Source organism: Rhagoletis pomonella, unplaced genomic scaffold (assembly GCF_013731165.1).
Source record: "Rhagoletis pomonella isolate Grant_MI unplaced genomic scaffold, Rhpom_1.0 Rhpom_scaffold_00014, whole genome shotgun sequence".
Classification (NCBI taxonomy): Eukaryota; Metazoa; Arthropoda; class Insecta; order Diptera; family Tephritidae; genus Rhagoletis; species Rhagoletis pomonella.
This window is the reverse complement of record NW_023458568.1, coordinates 13,350,018-13,358,352: the sequence shown is the minus strand read 5'-3', so window position 1 is coordinate 13,358,352 and position 8,335 is coordinate 13,350,018. Positions and strand designations below refer to the sequence as shown.

The 8,335-nt window shown below is 35.3% G+C and overlaps 1 long non-coding RNA gene across 1 annotated transcript; it reads left to right on the top strand.

Moving 5' to 3' along the window:
- The first annotated feature begins 3,551 nt into the window (after window positions 1–3,551).
- On the top strand, window positions 3,552–4,913 carry LOC118749248. The gene is made up of 3 exons (XR_004994187.1): window positions 3,552–3,758; window positions 3,834–3,987; window positions 4,047–4,913. It is a non-coding gene; the product is annotated as an uncharacterized LOC118749248 (long non-coding RNA).
- The last annotated feature ends 3,422 nt before the right edge of the window (window positions 4,914–8,335 follow it).

Here is an 8,335-nt window from a genome sequence, read left to right as displayed (position 1 = left end):
AGACGCCGGGTTTACTTACGTTGTTTTCAGTCTAATATATAATTAAATCATTAAGTTTCGCAGCTTTTTGTTACAAATTCGGGTAAAATAAACTATGGTAAACATCAAGATTAATATGCGTTCATTTCGTGCATTTATTTACTAACAAAATTGAGCTAACTGAAACGGATTTTTGCAAATAACTTTTGTACGGTTTAAAAAAATATTTTTGCGCCTTCGGATATTTAATACTGGCTACTGACTTCGCGTCGTTTGAAGTCCCTTTCGATAATTGTGCATCAATTTTCGGTGAGGACCATGAACTGCACTATAACCTTCAAGAGTGATAAACTGTTGGTGAACTTGATAAAATGATAAATTATCAGTTTGATAAATGAACTGTCAAACTTTGTAGGAAAATCTATTTAACCAAAGTTTATCACTTTATCAAACGATTTTGGTGGATAAACGCATGGTGTAATGAACTGAAGGTGGCGCATTCCCGAAACCGCTACTTTGGTTTTGCCGACTTTGACGTTTATGGCAATACGTAAACAAACTTTTTGTTTAGAAACAAGTGCAAACGTATTGTGTACTTTCAAGTGAAAAATCGAAGTAATTCGTGCGTTCTGAAGTAAAAAACGTTTTATTTGTAATAAAAACTTTAGAAAAATGTCGTGTCGTGTGTTGAATTGCAGCAGTCGTAGGGGTAAAGCCCCCAAATGCATTTTTTTTTTTGTTTCCCCGCGACGACGCCTTGGCCAGAAAGTGGGTAGAGTTCTGCCGGCCGGAGAAGCCATACAATTTAAACACCAGCGTAATATGCATGAAGCACTTTACGGACCACTTTTAAACGCGACATGTTAAGTTAAAAACGTTAAAATACCACAAATTACAAATTAAAATCGGAGGTAAGCACGCATCGACCACTTTCTGCAGGAAAACATGCGCTGCGACAAGATATTATCACTTTTTCGGCAACTGCAATACAAACACAAAAATTCTAAATAGTTAATTAATAAGACCTATTCTTTTGAACACATTTCAAGAGTGGTTGTATATTTTTCGTTAAGGTTGTGCTTAATTTGCTATATTCAAAGATGGCTTGAGAAATTGGTGAATCGTGAAGAAAACACGTTTTCTCACTGCAAATTCACAACTGTCAACTCATTGTTTTTCGCCATATTCTTTGTTTATCCGTTACCACAAATGTCATTCTGCGGGAATGCGCAATCTTGTATTCTATCGTTCTTGGGATAAACGTATAAATTTCAGCAAAATTCAACCCTGACAGACCGCCAGGTGGTCGATTTTGTTACGACCACATAAAAAGTAAATTAGCACAATGGACGAGTTAAGAATGAAACGTAGCTAGCCTGATAAGTTAAATAATAAACAATTTCGTGCAATTATTTACCAAGGTGCGTTCATGTAAGAATGCGGATAAACTGATAAATTTAAGCAATTTATCCCTTTATCACTTTAGATGAAGAGCCCTATTATTCGATGCATCGACGTATTTTATTCGATGTAGGAAAGTTCGATATCGTATTGATTATTCTGAATATCGATATTTCATGGCACGATAATCGATTTTTTGAATCGATATTCCAAGGTCGATATATCGAAGACATCGATACTTTACCCGCAATATCGATATTTACGTTGAAATTTATTTTTGATCTACAAAGAAGTGTATGGGACAATACTAAAGTAGGTTTGATCAGCAGCTTGTATGATTTATTTAGCTCTTAAGTTTGACAATCCGCTTTAGTCGACCGGCATTCCGTTTTAATCCTCAGTAAATATACAAGATGGAAATAACACAATTAGGTGAGTTGACAGGCAGGTCTAATAGGGAATTTACATGATTCAACTTGCGCAGGCGATTAGTTGAACCAAAAGTTGAACGAAAGTAGGCAGCCGACCAACTTCATTGGAAGCGATTAGTTGAAAGGCCATTTACACCAGGCGATTTTTGCATTCAACTAAAAATCGCCTGAAAAATCGCCTCATGTAAATTCCCTATAATATTCTATTCAATTGGAAGTAGAATTTTCAACATCGATTTTTCCGATATCGATATTGTTCAGCCCGATATATCGTCATATCGATTTTACATGCAATGAATTAAATCGATTCATGACATCGATACTTTCTTAAATATCGAAAATTCCTAATTCGATGTATCGAAAACTTGGGTAGTACCCTGCAAAAATCGTTGGACCATGTAGTCTATATGTGGTAAACGGGAGTACTTACAAAAGTGATCCTCTGTCATGCTGTATCGGACCAACTCGTGTCTCTGCGCCAGCTTATTGTTTGTTATCGGATCACTGCTCGTGTTTTAACGAAATGTCATTGAAGTTGAGCATTTGAAAGCACATTTGCATGTCTGGCTGTAGCTGAACGTGTAGAGATGCTCGCTGTTAGTTCTTAGCTCCCAGCATGTTCGGGTTCGAATGCCATCAGAGGCAACATGTAATTTTTAATTTTTGGCTTGGTTTTTATGAATTTCGAAAAAGCATTTGAGAAGTTAAGAACAAAAGCGTGTACAAACGAAAAAATATAACAACAATGCCATTGTTAATATGTTGGAGTAGTTTTGTGCTACTCTGATGTAATGCAGGGATGGAGTATATGGTCCTGCCCTAGGACATCGCAATGTTAATTGGACCATATTTTGTATATGAATTGTGGTTAATTTTGTAGTACTCCTTGATCCTTAGGGAGTACTCTTTACACGCATGCATGGAGTAGTCGCGATTTTTGCAGGGTAGTGCTCTTTAAAAGGTGTTCGCACGAGCCGATTTTGCGTTAAACTTTTGCGTTCAACTCACGCAGGGTTGCCCGAAAAAAAAGTTGAATGGCTAAATGTTGGCTGTCGACCAACTTTATTGAAAGTGATTAGTTGAAAGGCCGTTCAACCAAAATTAGAATGCAAAGTTGAACAATGCAAACGCCTTTTTTATGGCGAATATTTTGATATATTTCTATATTTTGATATTTTTAGCCACTAAATTTTTTTTTCGTGCAACCCTGCATGAGTTGTACGCAAAAGTTGCCTGAAAAATCGCCTCGTGCGAAAGCTTGACTTGTCCAAAAATTGACGCAAACTTTCTAGAGTGGTGTCAATCGACGCGTCTTAACGACAATAGTAATAATCCAAGAGCGGAAATTAACTTTTTTAATTAATTAAGGAGTTATATGAAAAAAAAACACTTGCACTATTCGCACTTTCTTTTGGAGTAAATAAATGGAGTAAATAAACACAGCTTAACAAGTATTTGTTACCTTTTGCATATTTGTGATGTATTAAGTGAAGCATTTGCACAAAATTGTTTATTTAATTGCGATATTTCTGCGTTGAAAATCCCGAACAACAATCTTGTGAATATTATATAATATTTATAAAGATGTTGTGTTCGTATGTCACGGTCATCAAAACTCGAGAATGGCAAAACCGATTTGATTATTTTTTTTTGTATTGTTCAGTATAATACCAGGATCATTTATATTACAAAAATTTGGATGATTGCCACCTCTTTGAAAATTTTAAACTCAATTAAATTGATAAAATAAATGACATATTACAATAGGCGTAATCTTTTGTAAGCGAGCGACAAACAGAACACTCGTTTAAATGTCCATTTACACGCGAAACAACAACACAACTCTAGTAATATATACGAGTTAATTTCAACTCGTATAATGATAGACGACTTGGATCGGTATGCTGCCAAGTTCAATTATTGCACCATTATGAATGATTCTGGAAGGTAATTGGAAGGCTTCCATTCAAATGTCAAAATATTTCGCCGAAAATAATGAATAAAATTTTGGTTTATTTTAAGGATGGAAAAAACTACATGAAGGAGGTGGACACGGGAGGAATCTGAGGGTTTTTGGCGGCGCTACTTGGCTCGCAAAGCCGAATGTGAGCACCCAAACAAAAAGCGTCAGGCATACGCTAAAACACTTGAGGATATGATATCCGTAGGCATTACGGTATGTAATTGTTTTATTGAATATAAATTCCATAAGACACTTCATTATTATGTTCTCAGGATTCTGGGAGGGGAGGATGCGCACTTTGCTGCAAGCTTATAAGGCAGCACGCGACAACAACAACCGCACAGGTTCTTCTCCGTGTTTCGCCCCGTACATGGAGCTAATGGATGAGATATTTGGGATCAGCACCAATATATCTAACTCCCATACACTGCAATTGCGGGAGGGCCCTGTGCAAATGTTAGGGGAGAATTCGCCCATACCGGCACCCTCAACTCCGCTATCACAGCAGTCCCCAAACTCGTCAACATTATCGTCCCTGTCACAGTCGCCACTCCCCTCAATATCATGTCCATCAATGTCTCCACTCCTGCTAAAAGGAAACGTTCGGCGCGCGAACTTTATTATGACGAAAAATTGAAGCTAAAGTAAAAACCATTTGAACAAAACAAGCAACAACGAGAAGAAAAGTTTGCAGCAATGCAGGACGAAGCAGAAATTGGAAAAGGACAGGTAAGTGGAATTGAAAAAACTGCAATTACTAGAATATATTATAAACAAAATGTAATTGATTTATTATTTAAACTATGTTCACATTACGGCGTAAATTACTTTGTTTCGATCAAATTACTTCACATAAATCAAGTAAGTTCACATTTTCTTGTATAAATTCTATAGCATTTCGTACGAGTGCGTGGTTTGCACTTGATTTCAAAAAACAAATGGTTGCATAGCTTTAGGAATTTTTTTCAAATTTCCCTAAAGCTGCCTTTACATGAGGTGATTTTTTGACAGACGATAATCGCCGGCAAAAGTTGACTTGCTGTCTACTTTGAGGCAAGCGATTTTTGAATAACCATTTCCACGAGCGATTTTTCCAGAGCAATGTTGAATCGCCTGGAAAATCGCCTCATGTAAAGGCAGCTTAACAGTGGCGGCTAAAATAAATGAAAGTGTTTGTTTTCTTCATTTGATTCTTGATTTATGATAAATTATTTAATTTCTACTTAGTTTATTGACACATTTTACAAGGCGAATTTACTTGATTTCAGCATGATTTGCTTGTAAATTACAAACGAGCCGTAAATTACGATAATAGGTTCATTCCTTATCTTTTTGGACTAAAATCTGAAAAGTGTCAAAATGCCAGAGCGTAAGCAAAATGCGCTCACTAAAAGAGAATAACAGGAAAAGTAAAGGAACGCAAAAAACCAAATTTTTAGTCCAAAGAATGGCAACAACAAAACTAACGTCAAATAAGAACAGAAATGTATGTACAAAACACATTCACACAAGCACAAGCACAATAAACACTTGCTATATCAATTATTTTTTGCCTCCTTCCAATTTCAATTCATTTCTTTTCCTTTTTAGATTATTCTCACTTTTTGCGTATTCTTTAATTTCCGTTAATTTAAATTCAGTTGAGTTTGACACTTTTCAGGATTTTGCCAGAAAAAATTCTTCTGACTAAATCTGACTACTTCGGACTGATGAGAGTCGCTCTCACTGACTTTTGCTCTCTCATTTTTGCTGTCATTTCCGAGTTAAGGAACGCTTTTTGGACCAAATCTGACTACTTCGGACTTTTTCTGACTATTTCTGGGAGATAAGGAACGCTCCTAATGTGAATATGCTTTTAGGATAGTTGATCTCACTTACGCTGCGTCTACATAAGACAATTTGAGACAAGACAATTGAGTATATGTATTAGTTGTCAAATTGTTGCGTAAAGTAGGTGTCCAGACAATTATAAAAACAATAGGTGCAATCCCGTATTGCTCGGACTAAAACTAGTAAAACTGTCAAGAAATAAAAATTCGTTCAGAGCGAGAGAGTAACATTGGAAAGTACGGGATCGCTTTCTAGTAAAAAATGGTAACTTCTGTCAACTTCAACATAACCTCCAAATTTTGGTTGTAAATTTTTGCTTATTTTATATGTAAACACGCTCAGCTCACACATATAAATAACCGAAAATACTTTCAAATTGATTAAAATCCACTTAAACAAGTAATTACATACTTTTTAACATAAATTAGCAGAGTGCACTTTTATTTTGTTTACAATTTGGTTGCCAAACACACTACAGCTGATCGTTTCACACATTTACCAGAACTTGCCAGCAAAAAGTCTTCGGACAAAAATGGTAACTTCTGACAGAGAGATGACCCTATTTACTCTTTTTTTTGTCCTCTCAATAGTCAGAGAAGCGAGTACGGGATCGATTTCCAGTAAAATCTGACTGATTCTGACTAGTCCGGACTCGTACGGGATCGCAACTAATATATTTTTCAGCAACCGCCGTTAGTGTCGTTTGGCGTGAATTTCATATTATTTACTAAAATATTCAAACACAAACCATTTTTTCATAATTCTGCGATTTTTTGAGATTTAGTCTTGCCTCTTTTTCTCAAATTAACCAAGAATTGTCTAAAAATCGAAGACAGTGACGAAGACAATGAGAGAAGTGTGAATGTATTAAGTTTCTAAAATCAGCTGTTACTGCTAATATTTGCAGTCACTGCCGCAGCAAACACAATACGGCTTTTTCAGTGACTGCTTTTTTTGACATTCCCTTTTGTTTGTTTACACTTTTGTTGTTGCCTTTTAGGCTTCAGTGACATCAACAGAAGTTGGCTGCGTTTCGTTTATGTCAAATTCAACATGCGAAGTTGGCTGCGATGAAGGCAGTGGCAGTGAATTTAGAATTTGGGCTAAACAGCAGTACTGCTAGCTATCACTCTTGTATTGTGAGTCGCTCCATTGGACACCACACTTTCTAAAAATTAGCTGCCACTGCGTTATTGTATTTTGGGCTTTTGTGAAAAATTGTGAATGTATTGCTATTGTCTTGGCAAAATTGTCTCATGTAAATGCCGGGTTAATTGCGGAATTCTAAATTCAATGGATTCTCCTGTTTTATCAGATTGTCTCTAGTTTTCGAGATAACGCTACTTGTTTAAAAACAACGGCTCACAAAATATATCGAATATAGTGTAACGTCGACTCCCAAATTCTGAACCTTAATTCCCATTAGTGCATTGTAAAGTGGTAACAAAAATTAAGTTCGAAGTGGACAGATTCGAGTGGCCGGCGAATATTAGAAATTACTATTTTTGTCACTACAGTTTGAATGTATGTTTTTTTGAATGAAGTGGTAATTGAAACTTTTAACGATTTAAATTGATAAACTTAATGAAATATTGCAATGTGGGTATCAAACTTTAAATTTTTAAGAAGGCTTACAAAAGAAAATTTGTTTGAGGAGGGTTGGCACCTGTTTGAAAATTTAATTCTATTTAATTGATAAAATAAAAGAAATATTGCAATATGGGTATCAAATTACATTGGTTTAAGAAAGATAACTTTGGGAACTATTTTTAAGGAGAGTTGCCACCTATTTAAAAATTGTATGTCAGTTAAATTGATAAAATAAATGAAATATTGCTATGCGGGGTCAAACTGAAGAGTTTTAGAAAGGCTTTGAGCCTTGAGGAGGGTTACCATCTGTTTGAAAATCTAACTCAATTTAATTGATAAAATAAATGGCATTACAATATAGGTATCAAATTAAGAGATTTATGATGACCGAAGGAAATGTTTTTGAGGGGGGCTGCCACCTTTTAGAAATTTAACTCAGTTAAATTGATAAGATAAATGAAATATTGCAATGTGGGTAACAACCCTACAAGAACAGTGATAGTCATTTGATTGATCATGTGATAATCACTGGTGATGGAGATCTCAGTTAAGTACCTCTATCAACTTTTTAAGAGCAATATGAAAAACGTGATGTAAACATTTGTGTACATGTGGTCTTCCATCTTCCTCCAACTTATGGCCTTATTTAATGGTCTCTTTTTTACCAACGCAAAATTTGTAAATGTGTTAGTAAGATAAATGAGAATACGTTAGTTACCATCACACAATTCTTGTAGGGAAGCTTTACATTTTTATGAAGGCTTACAGCCGAAAATATGTTTGAACAGGGTTGCCATCTGTTTGAAAATTTAACTCAATTTAGTTGATAAAATAAATGGCTTATTACAGTATAGGTATCAAATTAAAGAAGTTTAAGAAAGACGACTGTTGGAAATATTTTTGTGAAGGATTGCCACTATTTGAAAATTTGTACTCGAAAGCTCAGTATGTTGCCGTAGTTGCACCAATGTATTTTCAATATAAACGGATAAAATAGATAAAACAACGAAAAATTAGTCCTTCGTCCAATGTGTTTGATTTATTATTATTTATGTATGGATATGTACAAATGTAAGGCGAATACGGAATATTACAGTTATCTTACCTGTAATACCAATACCGATCAATGGCGCACCCTTTA